The following is a 24453-nucleotide window of genomic DNA, read 5'->3' as shown; positions in this document are numbered from 1 at the left end:
AAAAACAAACCGCACTGTTCTTCCGGCATGAAGGTGTTCATCGCTGCACAAGTGATATCGCCAATCAACCAACCGACAGTTTTTCCTTTTTCCACTTCGCGTGTACAAGTTTGCGTCGTGTTCATTGGTTCGTTCATTGGGGTTCATCGCAAAGCATGACCGTCGGTTTGTTGTTGCTCAGCAGGCGTCGTCGTTGTTGCCACAGTCACAATCGCTTGCCGCTTGCCAGGCAGAGAAGCAGGAAAGCAGCATGAAATGAAGCTCCAACTTCGGTCTCTCCGGACGTGGCCGTCTCAGTCCATGGTGAGATTCCGTTCAACGTTGACGTAGTTTTTCTAGGCTGAGCTTGACTCACGGTGACGGTGGCTAGATTCGGTTTTGGTTAAAAGCACCCTCCCCCTTTCGGGAAGATCCAGATCCAGTTCGATGGTAGTCGCGAGTGCAAGGAAGATCCGAGTCCGTGTGTCCGCGAAAAAGAGAGATAGAGAGAGCGTACAAATAAGGAGAAAAGGCTACCGCAAGGTGATAGAGAGAAAGAGCGCGCGAGGTGAAACATATTAATTTTGAAATAAATTATAAAAGCATTCAGCGAACGAGGGATCGCTTCCAGACTGAGAGTGAGTGCAGTTCAAGTCCCACCAGGCGTCCAAAGCCCAATCCTGGAGTGGTCAGTGTTCAGGATTGATAAGGTTTCTCGAGCCGTGGTGCCGTTCTGCATACTAGTGCAAGCTTACTCGAACGGGCAATCGCCGAGTTAAACACAGCACTTTCCGTGCACCTACGTACGTGTCAAATGGAAGTGATTATTTGGTAGGCGGTGAAAAGTGAAGTGAAATTACAAGTGTCAGGTGCATTAGGTGCCTAGACACAGCAAACATAATTCAAACGCGAGTTGCTTTCGCGAAACTTTTGTTTTTTTTTATATACAAGGTGCATTTCGGTATGATCGAAAAGAGTTTGAATTGAATTTAGCCAGTAAAGAGTGGAGCGCGTGTGCCATACATTTCGCTCCCAGTGACGAATACAAGCGCAACGCGGCAAAAATCGTTTCATTTTGATGCATAATTTTAAATCGTGCACGCTTTGACGAACAGTACAGAAAAGAAATAGTTGGATAAGTGAATGATTTACCTTTTGCTGCAAGTTGTATTTTACTTCTGTTCATCTTTTTCATCCACTTGACGAAATTCGCGCACACCCCGTCCCTTCCGCTGCATTGCGGTACAAACTGGGCCAAAAATTACTTTTTCGAAAAGATCTTACGAAAATTGAATTTATTAAATAGTATTACATTAAAGTTCGATGAGAGCAAAAGTAATCTAACAAAATTTGAAAAAAAAAAACGAAACGTAACAAGAAGAGAGAAAAACAAATTGACGATTTGTAATCGCACCGGGTAAAACAACAACCGAGCCGTTAAGTGAAGCAGATCTCTAGATCCGCCTCAAAGGCTGAGCGGAATCTGCATTCGGTTTCAGGCGAAGGATTTGAGCCGCGAAGCATCTCCAAGGTAAGTCGCGCAAAATTCCATCCATCGGCAAAAGTATGCCAAGTAACAACAAACATGTTCTGGTGCTCTGCTTTTCCCTTTTTTTTTCGTTTTAATTAAATATTTATCGATAAAACAACTGTTTCTCTGGCGAATCATGAAAACACGCCGAGTGTGTGTTGCGATATGGAAGTGAATCACAGTCGCTTTACTGCTGCACGCGCGAAGGCTTTGTTTGGACTAGCGCCGATTCTCTGGGACAGTTAATTTATCCTTCTTGGTCTTAGACGGACGCAATCGGTTTCAATTCCATATTTCAATGATTCACTTCATTTTTCAAGTATTAAGTTTACCGATTTAAGGCTACCGAGAAATGTTGCTGTGAATCCGTTTCCTTAAAAACTGTATAGTCTCTAGAAAGGAAATATTGTTATGTTCTTAAGTTTGTACCGAAGATAGGAATTGGAAGAATTTCAGTGGCAGCAAAAATAACTCTTCCTGTCGGCTAAAACCTGTTCTTTACTAATTTGGGTAAACGCCTTTAAATAGCTATCTATAGTTCGTTCGTCTCCAAGCATAACTATATCAAACTACCGAGTGCCTTTTCATTTGTCTCCTGAAATCCGGTTTTAGACTAGTATGGTTGATTTCAAAATAAAAATCTCGTTTGTTGTAGAATAAATATAGCGAAATGATAACAAGATTAGTTCATATATTGAATGTTTGGGCTTTCTAAGGCGTTTTTGATTGAATGAACACTAGGTAACTTTTCAATCAGTCTATTCATTCAGCTCTATCACACCTTACTTGTTTCCTTCAATATTTATATCTCACTTCAATCATTCCGAATTTCAATCTGTCTTTTTGCCTTTTTCATATAGAAAGGTTATGCAATCACTGTGAAAACCGACTTTAGAACCGAGGCCCGGAGGGCCGAGTGTCATATACCATTGGACTCAGTTCGTCGAGTACGCAAAATGTATGTGTGTGTGTGTGTGTTTTTCTGCACTAACTTTTCTCGGGGATGGCTGAACCGATTTTCAAAAACTTAGACCTCTGGTCTCATACAAAATTCTTGAATATTATTTTGGATCCGACTTCCGGTTCCGGAATTATGGGGTAAAATGTGAAAAAAATTGTAAAAATAAGTGCACCAACTTTTTTCGGAGATGGCTAAATCGATTTTCACAAACTTAGATTCAAACGAAAGTTCTTTAGGTCCCATACTGAATTTCAGAATTTTATGTAGATCTGACTACCGGTTCCAGAGTTATGGGGTAAAATTTGCAAAAAATAAAAATATGTTTTCTAACTTTTCTCATAGATGGCGCGACCGCTTTTCACAAACTTAGGTTCAAATGATAGGTTCTGCGGTTCCATACGGAATTCCTAAATTTCATCCGGATCTGACTTCCGGATTCGGAAATATAGGGTAAAATGTGTTAAAAATTGTATACCTCACTGAAATGGGCGGAAAACCGTAAAAAAATTTGTAAATTGACCTCAAACCTTCTCCAATTGATAGTTTTTATCAGTAGACGGTCAAACAAACCAATTTCAGTTATTCTTTCAAGGATCGAAGAAAATTATTTTGAAGAATACCACAGAACTATATATATATATGATAGTATGATTGATATGAGAATGCATCATTACACCACTAGGTGGATTAAAACAGGTTTTTTCATATCTCATATCTTGGAACTTGATCAGGATAAATTTCGGATATAAGTGGAAAACAATTCCTTAGAAATTTTCAAAAACATAGGGTAACGGCTTTCTATTTCATCTGAGCTTCTATCTCATTACTTTGAACATGAATAATATCTTACAACGTACCTGAACCAAACTGTAGAATGTTTTAAAATGATTATTTAAGCTATTGTCACACTTTCTCATTGGAAGAAATGGTTTTAAATTTTTCGGTGATCGGTTTTTTTTTCACTTAAAACAAACTCACTTTCCAATTTAGGACACATTTTCGTCTCAAGATTTGTAGTTCGTCATGTTTCTGAATATCTACTAATCGATTCTTCTCAAAACATGATCACTATTTCGCACAATTACAATACCATTGAATGCTGGATGACTTGACATAATTAGTACTTGTTTAGTTAACGATTAAAAACTTTAACAATAAAAGTCTTCAAAAATATGAGATGAAAGTTTTTCACTTAGTTCACTTGATTGCACTTTGTTTTCATCTCATTTGGTTTCGCAAAGTTGCCAAGTTTTCTCAAAATGTTTCAAAAAATTGTTTTCCTTCTTCATATTATCATCAACAAGTATTTATTTTGGTATCCCTGACATTAGTTTAATTATATTGTTGATATCTATATTTCAATAAATCTATTTCGGCTTAGAATATTACCAGAAAGAGCGTGTTAAATACCAATGAAATAACCATTGTGACAAATCTAGTAGCACTTTTCTTTCCGCTATATGTCTACATAACGCTGTTAAGTGTGTGTGCTTGAGTGGCTGTACACAGAGATGTCAAATGTTTTCATAGAAAATATGTATCTGCTCTATCTGTTTTCACTATTAAAATGAATCAGTTCAAATTGGTTTAAAATTTTAATATAACTGTTTATCAGTGTTCATCATCAAATATTTGCACAAAAGATTTCCATTTAACATTGGATTTGTTCGTTGATTATTTAACTTTTAAAGAAGTACTGCAATCAAATACTAACAGATATACAGAGAGAAAAGCCTAACTTTTTACTTCTCAATTTTTATCAACCTTTACAAATCTGTATTAAATTTAGAAAATCTGTAAAAAATCTGTAAACTGATTTAAATTAGTATGCGAACGCAAAAACGTATACAATACAGATAAATCTGTATAAATGGCAAATCTGGTTCCGCATTTTGTTTTTAGAAGGGCTTATGAATAAATAGTAACCATTGTTTTTTTTGTTTTTTTTTTCAAGTTCTCCAAATTAACTACGCAGTAAAATTTTAAACTTATAACGAAAGGTAACGAAAACGATCCAAAAAAATGTTAACTGTTTCTAAAAATATTGTTTGTGTGTTGTTTCATACTTGGCATCAGGCCCTTTTTAAGGAAAATTCTGACATTTTGAACCTGAGAGTGTAATAGTTCAATATTTTGGTTTTTATTACTGTCGCTATTGCTAATTTATGGGACTAATAAAGAACCAACGATAGGATAAATATAAAACCTTTGAGATGAAATTAGGAGCACAGTAGTGAATATATCAGAAGAGGTTTTAGTTTATTTTTTAATATTATTTTAATTTCCAAGGAATGTGAAATAATTTCCAATGTGGAGCAAGGCAAGTTAAGCAGAAATATGAAAAAATCGCAGTGATTTTAGTAACTAAATCAGGGTTTTAGAGTAACGTCCTTACAAATGAGATAAAATAGGGAGCCCTTACCCTATATCTCAAAAACTGATTTTAAACGATTGATATGTTGCCTTCAGCAATGTTTCAGGTAATTATTAAGGTTGTACGAATAAAATGTACACAATCGAAAAACTTCTGCAGTTTAAAAAAAAAGATATTTATGTTTCTCTTTTCTTTTTGCCTTTCTCATATAGAAAGGCTGCGCAATCACTGTAAAACCGACATTTTATCCAAGTCATACCATTCGATTCAGCTCGACGAACTGATTAAATTTCTGTGTGTGTATGTATTCTGGTTTCGGAACTAGAGCGCGATAAATGGATAATCTTCAATTTTCTGAGTATTTTTTCACAAACGTTGGCAAAATTCCCATAAAGCCGACTGACAAATTTTTCTATTTCTTCGCGTTTCGCCTCCGGCTCGTCAGTGCTTAAAGCAGTTCAAACTGAACTGCCATCTCGTGCTTAGCAGTTCAACTTAAACCGCTAAGCAGACGCAAAGTTTGCACTCCTTATGCAACCCTCAAACAATATTGCACAAGTGCTATATTATTTCTGACGTCTCAGGCGTAAACGAGTGACGGCTTATTACTGGCCGTCGCAGAATGTGAACATTTAGGGGTTTTGATTTTCACAAGTCTTGATTTAAATTAAAGCTCATGTTATCTCAAGTGGACACCGCAAATCATTATTTTTAAGAAGCCTCCTCAAAAATACCTCTTCACCTACCTATTTCTCAAAATTTGTCCACGAAAAAATACATAATGTTGTTCGAATGAGGTTTTTTTACCCACAACGTTTGAATTTATTTTGGTGAGCGATAAATCATTCAGATCCTATCACTTCAATATCAATTGAACCTACTACCTTGATCAAAAGGTTCTCGGAATCGCCACCGTGTGGCGCTCTCAGTCACCTGATTAAATTCTTCTTTTTTAAGCTGTCACATCTGCCATTGATATTCTATCAAATTTTCTGCTGGATATATGGACATTTGTGAAAGTTACACTGTATTGAGTACATCTGAGATTGCGTATCCTAGATTTTGTACACCTTTCACAATGGAATTAAATTTTCAAGAACGAGTTTGCATTAAATTTTGCGTTGAGAACAGTTTCAATGGTGTGACGACATTGCAATTATTAGAAGAGTGTTTCGGCAACGATACTCTGAAGAAAGCAGTCGGTTAACAGTGGCACGAACGTTTCAGAAGTGGTTCACGTCGTTTTCAGTAGAAAAGAGAAGGTGATGCTCACAGTTTTCATTGATTACAATGGTATTGTGCATCATGAATTTCTTCCTCAAGGCCGGACCGTCAACAAGGAGTATTATTTGGGCGTTATGAGATGTTTGCGTGAAGCAACTTACCGAAAAAGATCAGATTTGAGTGTAACCAACTCGTGGATCTTGCATCACGATAACGCACCGTCACACAATGTCATCGTAATCCATGAACATTTGGCTAAAAACGAAATGAATGACATTCAGCAACCACCGAATTCACCTGTTTTAGCTCCCTGCGATTTTTTCCCAATTCGGCCGACTCAAGAAACCGCTCCGTGGAACGCGTTTTAGCATCCGAGATAAGATTCTGGAAAAATTGCAGATGGCTCTGATGGCAATACCGAAAATTTAATATAAAAATGTTTCGAAGATTGGATCAAACGCTGGCATAAGTGTGTTGCAGTCGATGGGGAGTACTTTGAAGAGAACAATGTTGATTTTGATGAATATTCTCGTACTTTTGATGTTTTGAATAAATTCCGGGAACTTATATAATAAAATTTTTATTCTGGGCTTTTTGCGTAAAAGCTTTAAGTGGCCGATTGGCTTACATTTTTGTTACTTAATTTTTTTTTGCTATTGGATCTCGTTGTCTCCCTTTTTCTAGGGGGAGATGAGTTTCCATTCCGGGAACTTGTTGATCAAGGTAGTAAATTTATGTTCAAAATCATCGGAAGATTTTGGGAATAACAACACTTTCGGAAAGAAAGATGCATTAGTTTCCGTTTATATTTGGCAAAGTCAACAAATGAAAGAATTTTAAATTATGTGAAATAAACATTTGAATTTAAGTTAGTATCGATGCCTAAGCGAAATCTCAGTTGGGTAATGTTAGGAACATAATCGGATTGTCGTGAATACGAATAAAACTGACACATCGAGAAATTATTCAATATGCATGCTGGCGGTTCTGAATAAATACACTCGAGTCTCTTTCCATGCATTTTTTGAGTGGTTTTTTATGCGATTTTTCAAAGTGCTGCGTTTTGCATATTTTTATAGAAGGTAATAGAATGGCTGGAAAAAACCTATTTTCGAACGGAGCCTCGGAGACCCATAGTGTTATATACAATTCAACTCAGTTCGACGAGATCGTAAAATGACTGTTTTAGTGTTTTACAACTGAATTTTCTCGAAGATGGTTGAATCGATTTTAACAAATTTAGGTTCAATTAAGTATGTTAAAATCAGTTCAGTCATCTCTGAGAAAATTGAGCGGTAAAAATATCGAAAATAAGCGGTCGAAAAGTGCACACACATAGACATTTTCCGATCTCGTCGAATTGAGTCGAATGGTATATAACACTATGGGTCTCCGAGGCTCCATTCGAAAATCGAGGTTTTTCCAGCAATTCTAATACTTTTCTATACAGAAAGGTAAAAAGGATTAAATTATCAAAACAAAACGTATTTACATCAAAACAGATCGAGAAATTCAATGTCGCCTGTTTCAATTCACCTTTTGATGTGATGATACCATTCTCATTACCGTTAATTTAAGAAATTTAAGCAATCTATTTTAGAACAATAGACTACTATTTCCGGTATCGGAATAACAAAGTAATTTCATATTGCCATTAGTTACCAAGACTTATGTAATGAATCAATTTTAAAATTTTTTTCGTATTTTGCATGAAATTCTGGTCACTCTAGGCTGATGATTCTCGAACGGAAGCCTAAAGGTTTATGAACCTCAAATGAACTATCCCTGAAAAATCGAAATGAGTTCCGTTTTTAGATCATTTGATCACTATTTTCGGAACTTCCAGAACATGAAACTGGATGTAAAGACTGTCCCAGAAGGTATGGACGCACTTTGATTTCGCTGTAAATAATTCACAAGTGTTAGATATTCAAATTTTATTCGATATACTGATAATATTAGACTACAACAACAGAATATTATTCTCAACATTTGCTACTTAGCCATTGTAGACTAGCTGGCGCACCGTCTTGCGAACGTTCCTCATTAAATTCCGTACAGACTTCTTGGCGACAAGTTTTGACAGTTTTTTCCAATCTTTTTCGAACTGTTGAATGGTTTCGGCTGCCGAGACATGCTTCCTAAGATGTGCCTTCGTTAATGCCCAAAAGTCCTCAATTGGTCGAAGTTGTGGGCAATTTGGTGGATTCATGTCTTTTTGGACGAGAGCAGAGATGTCTATCTCCTCTGTGTGACGAAGAGCAAGCAAAATTTCTCCCCTCGCACTGACAACTTCAACGAGAGCTCTTCTCTTTCACATTTATACACCACTGTTGTGTAAAGTGCGCACGCATCATGAGTGCGTTTGTTTATTTCCTTTTATATCTTCCACTGAATCGCACCAAAGTGCTAGAGCATTAGCTAATAAATTCTCTGAGGTGGATGCAGATACTTTCACAGAGGTGTATACGCCGGTGAGCACTCTGCTGTATGGTTTTCGTAGATGAAGCGTGGACACGCAAAATCAGCAAAATAAAACAATTTATCGTATAATTTTCGGTTTTCCTTGCAAATTTTTCATAGCAAGGCCAGATCTACTCTCTATTAATTGAAGTTCACAGAAGTGTTCGCTCACCATCACGCGCCGGTGGTCACTTGGGTGTATTTAGACGAGAGCGTGTGTGAGCGATTCATGCGAAGAGAATGTGTTTCACTCGCGCCAGCTGCTTTAACCACAAGCACACACTCAAATGCTGTCTATTCGACACTGAGAAGAATTGCGCTTTCCTCTTTGTGCGGTGCTTCGTTTTTTTCATCCTCGGTGTGGCAAAAATCTGACTCTAGCGTGTATCACTCTGGTAAAATGCCATCTCTGGACGAGAGTGACTTTTTTTGGTAGTGTACCATACTACCGTTGATTTCGAGTAGTGGCAAGAAGCAAGATCTTGCAACAACAGGATCCTTGTGGCTTCGAATCATGGGTAGAAATTGTTTTTGTAAACATTCCTTGATGTATATTTTGCTGTTCATTGAAGCAGTGGTGATGAAGGGTTTCGAAATCTTACCGCAACTACAAATTGCTTGCCAGACCATAGCTTTCTTTCCAAATTTTTCGACTTTAATCGATGTCTCGAACAGGTTTCACACTTGCCCTTCTCGCACCGTATAATATTGTGGTCCCGGCAAGGATTTGTAATCGTGTTTCACGTAGGTTTCGTCGTCCATGATTATACAGTTCAAATTTCCAGCAAGAATCGTATTGTACAGCTTTCGAACCCTCGGCCTGATCGATGCTTCTTGTTTCAGACTACGTTTAGGTTGTTTCTGCTTCTTATAGGGTCGAAGATTCAAACGTTCTTTAGCACGAAGAACATTTGACTTCGAAGTGCCCACTTTTTTGGCCACATCCCGAACTAAAACCTCCTTCTTTTGCTCGAACGCCTCCAGTATACGTTTATCCAACTGAGGGTTAGCAGGACCTTTTTTAGACCCGTTTTCGGTTTATCCTCAAAGGTGTTATCCTCACCGAACTTCCTGACTGCATTTCGCACTGCTTTTTCACTTACTCTTTCCATTTTTGCTATTTTTCTCAGTGACAGTCCGCGTTCTGTGCACCATTTGTACACAAACAAACTAATGAAAACGAATAAACAACTGCACAAGTGGTTAGAGAAGAGTATAAACAACAGGACGCAGCCATAAAAACTGACAGATCCTGAACCATTGCGGAATGGCAGCGGTTTTTGGTTGCGTCCATACTTTCTGGGACACTCTTTAAGTACAGCCAAACCCGATTTATTTGACCATTAATTAGCAAGACCTGTAACCGACACGAATTTGTTTGGCTATCATCTTACAAGATCCGACACATTCAAATTTTGCTGAACAGTTTTAAATAGTTCGCTTTTTTGGACTGGTTCCTTTAAAACAAAAACACTCTTGAAATGGAGACCTTTGCACCTTGTAACTCTGAAGCCGGCAGTTGGATCTAAATAATATTTACATTTGAAACTAAAGTTGTGGAAATCGGTCTGGCAGTCTAAGAGAAAAATGACACTTCATGTTAAATTTTTTGGTAGATTTTTTCCGGAACCGAAGGTCAGATCCGGATAAAATCCAATCATTTTACGTGAACTTATCAAACCTTTGATTTGAACCGCAGTTTGTGAAAATCGGTTTAACCGTTTTCTGCTGCTTGTTAACAGAATGATAATAAATCATATTATCAAATCATCCGATCAGCATTTGGGAGTTCATCATAAATACCCAGAAGAATCCTAGCCAAATCCGTGTGATGCAGCAAATTACCGATACCATACTAACTATTAATTAAAAGAACACTCATCCTCAAAAAGCTCAAATGTGTAAATCCGTGGTTCTCAAACTTGTCGCAATTTTTTTGTACTCAATCGAAAACAAAATAACTGCTCGAAAAAAACACGAAAAAAGAATATCTATTTCAGACTCCCAAGTACTCGCACAATAGCGAGTTTAAATGCTTAAGTGCGTCTATTATAAATCTGCATAGAAAACCATAGACTTATTCACAGACACCAGCCAAACAGCGTCATTGCAGATGTCGGATGACTGCAGAGAGCAGTAAAGGGGGAAGCAAACAAATCAAACTAGCAAAATGAATTTCAGCTCGGAGGACGACACCGACGACGCAGTTCGGGTCAATTTGCCGGCAGCTTGTACCGAGTACCTTGAAGAGCCAGAATATTAACTGTCATTCTAGCATCTCAATCGTGGGAGTTCTTCGTTAGCTACTACGAAAGGTACACAGAGAATCTCGGTGCACAGTTCTGTCCATTCAGACAAGTGCGCAAATATACTTGAGAATTTGTTGGAGAAGTGGTGCTATACGATGACCATAGACGTTTCGATGATGGCCACCGTCATCGTTTTGCAACAGGTTATTTTTCGCTCGCCTGGAATCTAAGCACTATGTTTAGATGCGGCTGATGAATTGATAAATTATGGAGCACCGTTAAACCGTGGCCCGGGTAGATGATGATTGTACACTTTTCGGTCAGTTATTCGTCAATCATACTGCGCTTTTTGGCCAGTTCCTCCTCGAAGGATGGAGGATTGCGTGTAGGCACCGTATATAGTTCAGATTGTGTATCGGATGATTGTGATGAACTTGACAGGTTTCCTGCTTACCGCTTTTGCAAAGGCCATCAAGTACCGGCGAGCTAGAAGCAGATTTTCGGAGAACGTAGATTGGTCAATGATCATAAATTAAGTCTAAATGAAATCTACTACATACGAGGTTATATTTACCGAAAGTAGCTCATTTGTTCCGGTTTAATAATGTTGTTTGTTCCAATAGCTGCAATATGGTGAGCAAGATTAGCCATTTTTGTAATGTGAATTAGTAAAAATGCAATATCTCCGAGAATTAGAAAAATCAAATTATATTGATATTTAGTGCCAGGAAGTGTATTAACTATAGCTCTCATTTATTCAATACATATAATTTTAATTTGTAATATTTCTTTCTGTGTTTTATTGTCAAGGGGAATACGTTACAGTTTTTCTTTTAAACAAATAATTTCAAACCAATACTTTAGTTGCATAAAATTATCATAAATAAGGTAAAAACTCTTTGTGGGTTATAGTACAGGCTACACTAGAAAAAAAAATTTTAACAGTCAAAAGCACAACATCATCTGGCACGATGCCAGATCCGTCCGCAATAAGTACACTTCGAAAACGTGTTTTGCTACGTTGGTACAGAATCGGGTGGACTTTTAGTGGAGTCCTGAGGTAACCTTTTGGTACTTTTCGTGCAGGGTCAAAGAGTCGCTGGAATAAGTTTATCGACTTAAATTGGGTAAAATAAGTTTTTCTCTTCATTTTCAAAGGCTTTCTATTTTTTTGAATTTTAGTTTGTGAAAATTCATTATGTCATCTCTGGGAAATCGAAGCGAGTTTAATTTTTTGAACACTACTTCCCGTGCGTCCAAATCCAAAATCTGAGAACTGGTATTGCCAAAAAGAATTGTATGATTATCATTTTACAATACATTGAGCCAAACTGAGAAGTTTTTTCTATTTCTTACATCGTCACTTTTCATTACGTTTTGAACCTTTCAACTTTCATCACCTTGTATTTCTGGATCACCCAGAATTTGGATATCGATTGAATTAAATATAAGATTTTTACTGTAAAAATCCCAGGGGTTGTGAAAACCCTTGAGACAGATTGAATGATGCTGTCACGATCCCAGGGATTGTATGTATCCTTACTCACTTACTACGCTTTGATCTACGTAAGAGAAGCGATCTACTAATAAAAATTTATCTTTTGAGCAGTGTGCAGTTGACCATATAATGACCGAATCATGTCCACTTTACTACCTTTGGGAGCCGCAAACGGTGCGGACAACATCTTCCAAAAAATCCGCACCTAGTAGTTAATTTGCATGTTACTCTGTACAGGAGATCTCTCTCTTAGATTTCATTGTGAAAAGCTTGGTACTTTCTCAGACATTCGTTACTTTTACTCAGTTCCAGACTAATGCTCCACTCACTCAATCATCATTCATTCTTTTCTATTCGGATGCGAAAAATACATTTATTTATTTCCACCTACAAGATTGTAGATTGAGTGCATTTTTTTTATCTAATTCATAAATTTTCTGACATATTCGTATGTGTGACAGCGACAATAATAGAAACAATCAGAGCAGATTAGAAAAGTTAGTGTTAGTATACCAATCATTTCGATATCATTTCTAGATAATTAAAGTGATAATCCTACGTACCGCTCCAGGCATAAAATACTATATAAGAAAAACAGGGCCAAGACCGAAGCGGATACAACAGGAAATTCTCGAAGTTTCATCAACGAAGACATTGCAAACACAGAAGCAGTTGGTAGAATGACAAAATCTCTGGCGAGCTTGCAATAGAAAATACTCGTATCTTTCGTTACAAAATGGTTACCGTAAAGGTATCTGTCGCTTAGGTTACGATGGTTTCCTCCTTCGTTGCTGGTGTTCATTTGGGCTCCATAGCCTAGTTCGTCCGGTATGGAAAGTGTGGAGCCTTGTAACCCCTACCCTCGGCCACAGTAGCACATAAAGGGATAAAAACAAACAATATTCCAGCACCTTAAAACTAATCGGCTAGGATACAGCTCGCATATCGGAAGCAATGTGAACCATGCAATTGTTTTACATTTTTTACATTATTCAAACCATTATATTATTGAAGTAATGAGTCAGTTTCAAAAGCTCAAACTAAATTCAATTCTCCTTCATCTACATCAATATCAACTTTCTTGCGATTCTACTATGGAATCGTTGAGGACCTTTAGAAGAAAATTGAACATAGATGCACTGAACAAATCAAACCATGATGAAGGGATGAGATGGAAATAGGAGCTTAGATGAAGTAGGGAGCCATTTTTGGCATAAATTGAAATAGCCCAACTTTTAAGATTTTTTGGTATCGTTATCTTCTATGAATTTTTAAAACTCATCACCCTGTAATTTCGAAATTGGATGGATGGAAATTGGATAAAATTCACCAATTTTGTGTGAGACCATAAGTTCATTTCAATTTGAATTTTTGTGTATTAAATTCTTTTCGGCCTTCTTTCTAGGCTTCTCTATTCCCGATACATTCGGAAACGAAATTCGGAAATCGGTGTAACTGGAAGCAGTTAAATTCGCCTAATGGATTGTAAACCATTTCATTAGACTCGAAATTTTTGAAAATCAGTTTAGCCATCGTACTACGTTCCGAATAAAATTTTTGGGTACCTTCCGGGATCGAAAACCGACTACCAGTAAAACTGAAATATGTTTATTTGATCATCGACTCTCAAAATCTGTGAACCCGATAAATCCGATGAATTTATGTGAAATTTTTACACTAATCACTCAGTATTTTTCCATTTTTAGTGAAATTTGTTTGCCGGTAACCGAACACCTTTTTTGAAATGGCCAAAATTTATCACTTTACTAAATTGATAATAACTTTTTTTCAATCATATGAATCAACTTAGTTTCTTAATCAGTTGTTAGCTAGGAACTTTAGCTTTCCATTGATGTATAGATGTCCGCATAATGTGTGCTAAATCAGAAGTTATGAGCTTAAAATAAAAGGGTGCCGGTAACCGAACACTCTCCCTTACAAAACTATCGAGCAAAATTCAATTATAATTACCCTTCAGTTAAAATATGCTTAGAAGGGTAAGCAAAACAAACTATGAAAGTTTTTAAAACAACTCACTGGTTAAGACAAAAAATAACCAAACACTGAAGAAGCAAATGATACGAATAATTCTCCCGATCCACTGGATCCTTACAGAGTGAGATTCGTGCCCGAACAAAACGGTGGTAGCAAGCAATGTAACAAGGAAAGATTATCAGCCAAAGAATCGGCTTAACTACACATGTACGACAGAGGTCAATCTACTGACGCATTACATGTTACATCAGACCACCACCCGTTGCCAATGAAGGAACGCGGACAGTGAACACGTTCAAGTTCAAGTTTAGCAGGTTCGATGTCGTAACGTTGCATCATCCTTTCCTTCTGTACCACTTTAGTTGGTTGCTATTACGGCAACTGGCAACGGCAACGACGAGTAGGCAGTTATTTCTGCATACCTCAACTGGCTTTATGTAAGAGAATACCAACCACCAACCAACCCGAACCCGACCGAGACTGATCGATACCCGCTGCCACAGCCGCTGGACACTGGCACTGGAAAAATTACACCGCGTGCCCAACCTACATACAGAGGCTCCTAGGTAGAAGCGTGCACAAGATGAAAATATGCGAAAAGCGCAGCCTCCAGTGCCGGTGGTGGCAACAGCAGCAGCAGCAGCAACATCATTTGCAGTGGCAATGCAACCATGCTTGTTATTGCTTTCTTTAGGTGAGCAGCAGTGAGGACTTGTCAAAACATAAAAGAAGTCTGTTCGCTCACTCGGCGGGTTCGTTGATTCCTTGGCTATGTGATAATTGCATCAATCTCCGATGGGTTGTGTCAGTTGGAAGGGGGGGAGGTGTGTTCGGCGTTCCGACCATTACTGGATGCAATCTTTGACAAAAAACAAAACGCTGGAAGCAAATTAACGCTTCATACATTTACAAATTAGCTAAAAATCAAACGAGTTATTTTGTTCAATTGTTTTTTGTCGGTCTAATTGGATTGTCACAGGACCTCACCTTTCGATGATCGTAGACCCTCAGGAAAAAAAATTTCCTTCTTTTTTCATCCGAATCTGCTCTAGTGCAGTTTTCTGCCGAAGAAAGATGAAAAATTATCCGCTGTGGAATGTTGTTTCTTCTAACGTTGGAATGTTACTTCGTTCGTTCGTTCGTTCGCCACCTAACTACCGGTAATGACCAAGCACCTATCTATCTATCGTCTTCTTGTTCTTTGGCGTGATACCCGGGGGATTAATTCACTCACGAGTAATTACCACACATGGTCTTCCTTCGGAAAAAATATGCTTAGTCGCAACAAGCTGACCGGGAACAGGTCAATGTAAAGAGCATGGCTGCTGGAAGGTGATTATAGCTGCGAATGAAATATGTGATAGCCTATTTTTAGAAACATAACCATCGCGTAGGGACTAAACTGCACAGGAGATGATGGACGGTTGGCCGCTGAATGCAGTTACGGTTATATTGATCCAACCTCGGGTATAATTATGCGGAATTTAAACATATCCGAGATTCACTGAAATGAAAACTAAGAGATTTATGTGTTCCATATAATGCGAATAATGATTATGATATTTATTTTAATTTATTCAAATCCTTCTGAAAGTTGTTCTCTATGCAGTCATTTATTAAAACAACGATAAATCCGTGAAATGAGTCGTGATGGCTGTTGTGGCTTTTCATTTACTGTGAAGGTACAAATCATTGCGGTTACCGGTTTGTCATACTCAAAAATATTAAAAAACTATTGTGAAGTACTCGCCTAAGCTCTAATAAACTTCACCATTCAACAATTTGTAAACGAAATCAGTTTCATGAATACGTCAGTGCTGTCCTAATGAAACAATACTCTGCAGACTGCAGTTGTTAGTAAGCAGTGGAAGATTAATCGGACTGTACCACGCTATATTGTGTTAGCCGGATAGACATGCGTTGCAAAAAAAAACTTTCAATCGCTTAATGAAATACTAGTGGTGTAATGATGCCTTTCTCATATTACTTATACTTCTAAAAATATCACTAAAAGATTCTGTCCAGAAAATTTTTTTTCAATCTTTAATAAAATAAGAAACTTTCTTTGGGTATGAACTAACATAACCTTTTCAAATTGTAAGCAGTTATGTCAAGTTAATAAGAATTTTTCTTTATTTTTCATCATCACAATGAATGATTAAACACTCATTGTCCTATTGATCTGGAAGGATGAAACTAAACAGAAATCTATGACACTATAGGAACTTTGATTTTTGATAAGTAACTGATATAGCCTACAAATTGAATCAGTTTTGAGCCAAATTTAGAAAAATTTTACCTTTTTGTCGTGAATACGACTTACTTTACTGTGGGGCCCCCTTTGAAAGAGTGATAAGTTTTTGATCGTGAATATCTCTTGTTGTATCTAACGAAATAACATAATTTTTGCTACATGCAATCGGAAATATGATCACAATTTTATGATAAAACTTTCAGTTGCGTGACACAATCTCAAATAATTCAAAATTAAACTTTTCTGAAATGTTTGGTATGAACGAGTATTCATAAGGCGCGTTTGCCTTTCTCGTATTTTGAAAACTCATAGCTCAGTGATCTGTGAAAGGATTCATATAATCTAACTACCAAGCATCCTGATAGTTTCTTTCAATGAAATGCAAATCCAAAATGAAATAATCGACATTGAAATTCTATATGCTGCTATTTTTATAGCCGTTAGGACCACCCATTAGTTAAAAAGCTACAAACGAAATCACGTAAAAAGAAACCTCTTAACCAAAATTGGATCAGTTTGAATTCTTTCGCCACTACGAGCAGATGTATTGTATGTCGTTTGCAAAGCTAGTTTCGCTTCCGACAAAAGCGATTACGTCTCAGCTGACAGCTGTTTGCATTGGTGAAAAAACAACGAAAAAATGAGAACAAGGGGGGGTGAGACAATACACCCAAATCAGCCGTTCTAATGGCTCTAAGTTTTTTAAAGAACTATTAGGTTTTCTTGGTCGCAAATCGAAGATAAATATCCTCAATTTAATGCAAATCTAGAACAGTTTTAATAGATTTGAGCTCTTTAGCTGTGTGAAATTCACAGTAATCGAGATCAAGTGAAGCCTTCTTTGTTTTTGCGAAAAATGTGAAAAAAAGGGAATGCTTACATAATTCATACAATTGCTCAACTTATTGATATTCGGATGTGTTAAGGAACATGTCAGTTGTTTTCGTTTTCACGACATCCAGTTATGTCTCTCACATTACCCACCCGTCTTTTTTGTATCGTCGCTCTAAATGACGGTGTGCAATTTTAATCACCTTTACCCTATGATCCAAATGAAGAAATTCAATAGCGATCTATGGGACTATGAGATATTTTATTTCATGAGTGACATACACACGCATACACACACAGACACATACATTGCTCAGCTCGATAAACTGTGTCGAATGATACAGAACACTTAGCCCTCTGAGCCAATTTTCACTAGTCAATTTTTCAAGTGATTGTACGAACTTTCTATACGAGAAAGGCAATAAGTGTAATTGTAATAATGATTTTTTGATAACACTAACAAGTAGGTACAAATTGAAGAAAAAAATTTACAATCAGGAATCAGAACAAATTGGCTCAAATGGCACGTTCCCCTTGATATTTGGAGATTTGTGCCTTGCCATCAATATGTTTTTAGCATCATTTTCCCGATATATAAGAGGAAAGGAATGAAAGGAAATGGTAAGGGTTGGACTAGGAGGATGGGAAAAATTGACGACACAAAAACACATAAAAGCAGAAGTAAATTCTGCACCCCTAAGGGATGCTGAACAATCTACTGAGGATCACATTTAGTGGAAGCAGAAGGAAATTCTGAACCTCTACGAGGTCCCGAACAGTCTGCTGTTAATAAAACCTCCAACCCCCGAGAGGATCTAGAGATCCTACAAAAGCGACACCATTCTGCACTCCCGGAAGAATGCAGAACGACTCGCAGTATGTACGAGCAGAAGTAAATTCGGTACCCCATAAAAGATGCCAAACAATCTGCTAAACCCTATTTAAGGTGAATACAAAAAGAATTCATTCACTCCAGGAAGAACGATGAACCCTTCTGACTATAGCTCCTTACCACATTGGGTGAGAAACGAGAGAATATCCTTCAATTTTAGCTCCGCATACACAGACTCAACCATGTATGGAGAACCAAAAACCCGGATACGTAGCTGCGTCAATGCGGGACAGTTACATATCAGATGATATGAAGTACCATAATCGCATTTACACAAATCACACGAATAATACTCAGCACGTTGAATAGTAGCCATGTGATAATTGAGTTTGCAATGTCCAGTCAGAGCTCTGGCCAGAATACTTCAATGATACTTGGAGAAATGCAGTAGACACTTTGACATTTTCAGATTTAAATCTGGTAGAAATGCTTTTGTCTGAGCGCAAGTTTGCAAGCTGTGCCAGTAGCTGGCATGTTTGGATGCAGCCCAAGAACGTATCTTGTGCGTTATCCAACTAGTTGAAAGTGGTAAAGCTGGTTCAGGACCAACGAAATCATTCGTTGCACCAGCTCTAGCCAACTCATCAGCCCATTCATTTCCAGTAATACCAGAATGGCCGGGTACCCATAAGAAGTAAACAGCATTTGAAATGCTGAGGTCTTCAATTTGAGTTCGACATGCGATCACTAGATTCGACCGTGAGTCATTCGAACTGAGTGCTTTTTAGGCTGCCTGACTGTCGGAACAAAAATAAATACGTTTACCACAAATCCTCTGCTGAAGTGCCGATTGTACTCCACACAGAATCGCGTAGATTTCTGCTTGGAACACAGTACAGTATCTACCAAGGGAATGAGACTGCTCTAGCCTCATTTCACGACAGTAGACACCAGTACCAGCACGACCGTTCAACAGAGAACCGTCCGTATAACAAACTATCTGTTCATCAAGTTGTCGTTCCAGACAACCAGACAACCATTCCTCATGAAGAGGATAGCTCACATTGAATGTTTTGAAAGGAAAACTGCATGTGAGAGTTAGGTCACTAGGAGCAAGTAAATACTCATCCCACGTAACCATTTGAGATCACAAGCGAGTGTGGCTGGTAGCATAATCGAATGGGTTACTGTTCCAAAGCCCTGTAACCTTAAGACGGTATGCACAAGATAATGCTTCTTGTTTTAGGAACACATGTAGTGGTTTAATGCACAGTACCGCCTCTAGAGCAGCAGTAGGAGTGGTCGTGAATGCTCCTGTCATCGCTATTTGGACCATCCTTTGGAGATGATTGAGCTTTGACTGAACAGTCGCGACTTCTCCTTTCTGCCACCATACAAGACAACCATATGCTAAAATTGGTCTAACAATAGTTGTGTAGATCCAATGAATATATCTGGGTTTGAGTCCCCATGATTTTCCAAAAGCTCGTCTGCATTGGCCGAAAGCCATGCAAGCTCTTTTAATCCAGAAATCAATGCGAGCAGACCAATTCAGTTTTGAGTCAAGAATAACCCCGACGTATTTAACTTGATCGACCACAGTGACCCCTGAACCAAAGAACTGCAACGGACGAGCTCCTGTAATTATCCTACGATGAGTGAAAAGCACCATTGATGTTTTGCCCGGATTTACAGATAATCCAAACCTGACAACACCATTGTTCAACAGATCGCAGGGCTTGCTGCATTAAATCAAAGAGAGTGTTAATGCTTATACCGGTCATCAATATATGATAATCGTCGGCAAAACCATAAGTCGGAAATCCAAGGTTATTAAGGTTCCTTAACAAACTATCAGCGACTAGGTTCCATAAAAGTGGGGATTGTACACCACCTTGAGGAAAAATCCAAGATATTCCGTTTACGACTGCAATGTTTAACCTCCTGCAGCCATTCAGCCATCGGCACGGAAATACACCTTGACTTAGGAGTTCCTATTTTTGTGGCCTTTTACGACATGGAACAGGAAACCAGTGGATCAATTCTTGGTAAAAAATAATTCCGCCGGATGCCACACGGCTTACCTGTTTGGTGGACTTATACCACCGGTACAGGTGGACCGTAGCGTTATTCTTAGCCAGTTGGGAAACCGCTACCGACACTACACGGCTATCTAGGCTGCTCAGAGAGGGAAGTTAACATTGATGGTGAACTTCCATGGATGGCCGAGCAGCCGAAAATGTCGAATGATACAGAACACTTAGCCCTCTGAGCCAATTTTCACTAGTCAATTTTTCAAGTGATTGTACGAACTTTCTATACGAGAAAGGCAATAAGTGTAATTGTAATAATGATTTTTTGATAACACTAACAAGTAGGTACAAATTGAAGAAAAAAATTTACAAACTTAAAAATTTTTCACCTGAAGAATATAGATTTAAATATGGCAACCCTTCACGCTATACGAAATTGGACAAAGCACACTGGAAACGGAGCAAAGCCGCTCGTACCGACGCGTACCAGTTTTGCATCGTCATTTTGAATGACGATTTAAATGTTTTGACACTCATCGCTCTATAATTTCAGAACTGGAAGTCGGATCTGAATTAAATTGCACAGTATATTTAAAGACAATGAGAGCTTTAATTTGAATCATGATTCGTGAAAATCGGTTTGACCGTTGCTGAGAAATTAGTGGGTTCCGTTTTTGGAGCTTTTCTTCACTAGGAACCCAGGGACAAGTAGTCCCAAAGCAGTTTTATATATTCACTAACTCACAAGATCGGCCAAGTAGATGAATTTAGCAGTAAGTTTTATAAGAATGTGCACTTCGTTTCGCCATCGCTTGTGAAAAAATATTAAAGAAATTGCAAATTTTCACTAATCGCACTGTAATACCAGAACCGGAAGTCGGATCTGGATCAACTTTTCGGGGACTTTTTTAAGAATAGTTTGTGAAAATTTCCGGGAAAATGAATGCGCATTTTTTCATAAATTTGCACATATTTCCTTGTAATTCCGGAACCGAAAGTCGGATTCAAATGATATGTAAGAAAATTGTATGAGGCCATTACAATCTAAATCTGAGTTTTTAAAAATCGGTTTGTCACATACACACAGACATACAAACATACATACACACACATACCGGTATAGCTGAAATTGGTAACTAGCATAACCCATAAATTGAAACAGTTTTGAACCAAATTTAGAAGTATTTTTACGTTTTTTGGATTATTGCTGGTGGCCGGATAAAACTTTTCATTTGAATTTGACTTTTTAAAGCCGGATTAGTCGTTTCTGCAAAATTGAAGTGATTTCCGGTTTGGAGCACACGAGCACTTTACCGGTTCTTCCGGAACCAGGAACGATGATTCGGTATACTCAAAGTCAACGTATTTGGTCATAAACTAACCATAACTGCCTAATTGAAAAATTATACGGCTGTTTGAATGTATTTGGCTCGATTTTTGCGCGTCGTGTATAAAAAATGAAATTTTTATACTTATCAGACTGTAATTCCGAAATCGGAAGTCGTATCGGTATGAAATATAGAAAAATTTTTATGCGTTTGTAAGAACTTTCATTCGAATCCAAGTTTATGAAAACTGGGTGAGCGGTGTCTTTGATAAAATCGAGTGCACGTTTTTAGTTCATTTTGCATATTTTATCCTGTAACTCCCGAACCGGAAGTCGGATCCAGATGAAGTTTAGTTGAACGCTATGGGACTACAAGGACTTTAATTTGAATCTAAATTGAAGAAAATCAGTTGAACGATCCCTGAGAAAATCGAGAGGACTTTTTCTTATTAATTTTGCACATTTCACCCCGTTACTCCCGAACTGAAAGTTAGATTCGGGTAAAATTCAAAAGCAACCTATGGGACCAAGAAACCTTTCATTTGAATTTAAGTTTGTGAAATTCGGTACGGTCCGATCTTGGAGAAAATTGAGTGCACATTTTTTCGTTGCCATTATTTACGAATGAAACAGAAAAAATCAATATGAAATCAAACTAGTTTTCAAAATATTTTGAATTCTAAAACACCGTCATCTTTCTAATGTTATATTTCGTCATAAAAAATCAAAACAAGGAAAAATGCTATGAAAATGGGGCTGTATACAATTTTTCTAGGGCTAGTACTAGAAACGATTTGTTTACAATAGCATTGAACATTACCATTTAATTTAGCTTCCGCGGGGATAAAAATCAATTGCCGGTACCATGATAAAGACATCATGAAAATCATTAAACAAGTCTTCTCATGATGTCATGAGCAAAATTATTTAAATCATGAAAAATGTTATGGGAGTCTAGTTATTGCTCATAATATGAATAATTTTGCTCATAAAATCATCAGTAATACTACATAGAATTAAAAATCCCAGGTCTCTCATGGAAAAGACGTGAATAGTTTCGAACCGTGTATATTTTTGTTGAGAACAAGCCTTCAGATGACACAATAGCAAATTTCATGACATCTATCCACTGTTTCCTGCTCCACGATTGATTCTGGGGGATTTAAATTCGCACGGAATGATGTGGGGTTCCGTTTACAATGATAGCAGATCATCTTTAACACAAAACATTTGTGACAATTTTAGCATGACGGTATTAAATATGGGTAGCATGACACGGATCCCAAGACCTCCTGCACGCCCTAGTGCATTAGATCTATCTCTTTGCTCAACATCAATTCGACTAGATTGCACCTGGAAAATATTGCCTGATTTACACGGTAGCGATCATTTACCAATCATCATCTCAATTAGCTGTAACAAATGTATTGCTAATTCAGCTAGTATTCCATATGATTTGACAAAAAATGTCGACTGGGTTAAATACCAAAGTAGAATCTCTAGTATTTTGAATTCAATGGAAGAGCTCCCTCCACTTGAAGAATATGACTTCCTCGTTTGTTCGATTCTGGAGGCCGCAGAAAAATCCCAAACTAAACGCTTTCCTGGGCCAACGACTAACAGAAGGCCTCCCAACCCCTGGTGGGACAAAGAGTGCTCAGAGGCTAAACTCGCAAAACAAAATGCTTGCAAGACGTTTCTAAAACGGGGAGGAGGAACTCCTCAGAATTTTGAAAAACTTATGGTTTTAGAAACCAAGTACAAGAGCATACTTCGAGCCAAAAAATGTAGCTATTGGAGACATTTTGTCGAAGGTTTGTCAAGAGAAACCTCAATGAGCACTCTTTGGAATACGGCCAGACGAATGCGGAATCGTAACGTGGGCAATGAGAGTGATGAATACTCGAACCGATGGATATTTGACTTTGCTAGGAAAGTTTGCCCAGATTCTGTTCCTACGCAGAGCATTATACGGGAATCTCCTCCAAATAATGGATTTATTAATAACCCATTTTCAATGATGGAATTTTCTATAGCACTCTTGTCTTGTAACAATAACGCCCCTGGGTTGGACAGAATTAAATTCAACTTGGTGAAGAATCTGCCCGACCTCGCAAAAAGACGTTTGTTGGAATTGTTCAACAAGTTTCTTGAGCAAAATATTGTTCCACCTGACTGGAGACAAGTGAAAGTTATCGCCATTCAAAAGCCGGGGAAACCAGCTTCCAATCACAACTCATATAGACCCATTGCGATGTTGTCCTGCATCAGAAAATTGTTCGAAAAAATTATTCTACGACGTCTCGACACTTGGGTCGAGACGAACGGTTTGTTGTCAGATACTCAGTTTGGCTTCCGTAGAAATAAAGGGACGAATGATTGCCTTGCATTACTTTCGTCTGACATCCAAATTGCCTTCGCTCAAAAGCAACAAATGGCATCTGTATTTTTAGACATTAAAGGAGCATTTGATTCAGTTTCCATTGATGTTCTTTCAGACAAGCTCCACCAACATGGACTTCCAGCGGTTATAAATAATTATTTGCACAACCTTTTGTCAGAGAAGTGCATGTATTTTTCACATGGCGATTTGGCAACATTCAGAATTAGCTACATGGGTCTCCCGCAAGGCTCATGCCTCAGTCCGCTCCTCTATAATTTTTACGTGAATGACATTGACAGCTGTCTAGTAACCCCATGTACACTAAGACAATTGGCAGATGATGGCGTGGTTTCAGTTACTGGGCCCAAAGCTATTGATCTGCATAAACCATTGCAAGATACCTTAGATAACTTGTCCGTTTGGGCTGTTCATCTTGGTATCGAATTCTCTGCGGAGAAAACAGAGTTAGTCGTCTTTTCAAGAAAGCATGATCCCGCGCAGCTTCAGCTCCATATGATG

At 37.9% G+C, this 24453-nt stretch overlaps 1 protein-coding gene across 1 annotated transcript in view; it reads left to right on the top strand.

Moving 5' to 3' along the window:
* The first annotated feature begins 258 nt into the window (after positions 1-258).
* LOC131431496 (uncharacterized) overlaps positions 259-24453 on the top strand; it is an 86364-nt gene continuing 62169 nt past the window's right edge. The window contains exon 1 of the mRNA XM_058597251.1: positions 259-1510. The gene's annotated coding sequence lies outside the window, so the exon portion shown is untranslated. The remainder of the gene's footprint in view (positions 1511-24453) is intronic.

This window comes from Malaya genurostris, chromosome 2, assembly GCF_030247185.1.
Source record: "Malaya genurostris strain Urasoe2022 chromosome 2, Malgen_1.1, whole genome shotgun sequence".
Taxonomy (NCBI): Eukaryota; Metazoa; Arthropoda; class Insecta; order Diptera; family Culicidae; genus Malaya; species Malaya genurostris.
This window is presented reverse-complemented; position numbering and strand designations above follow the sequence as displayed.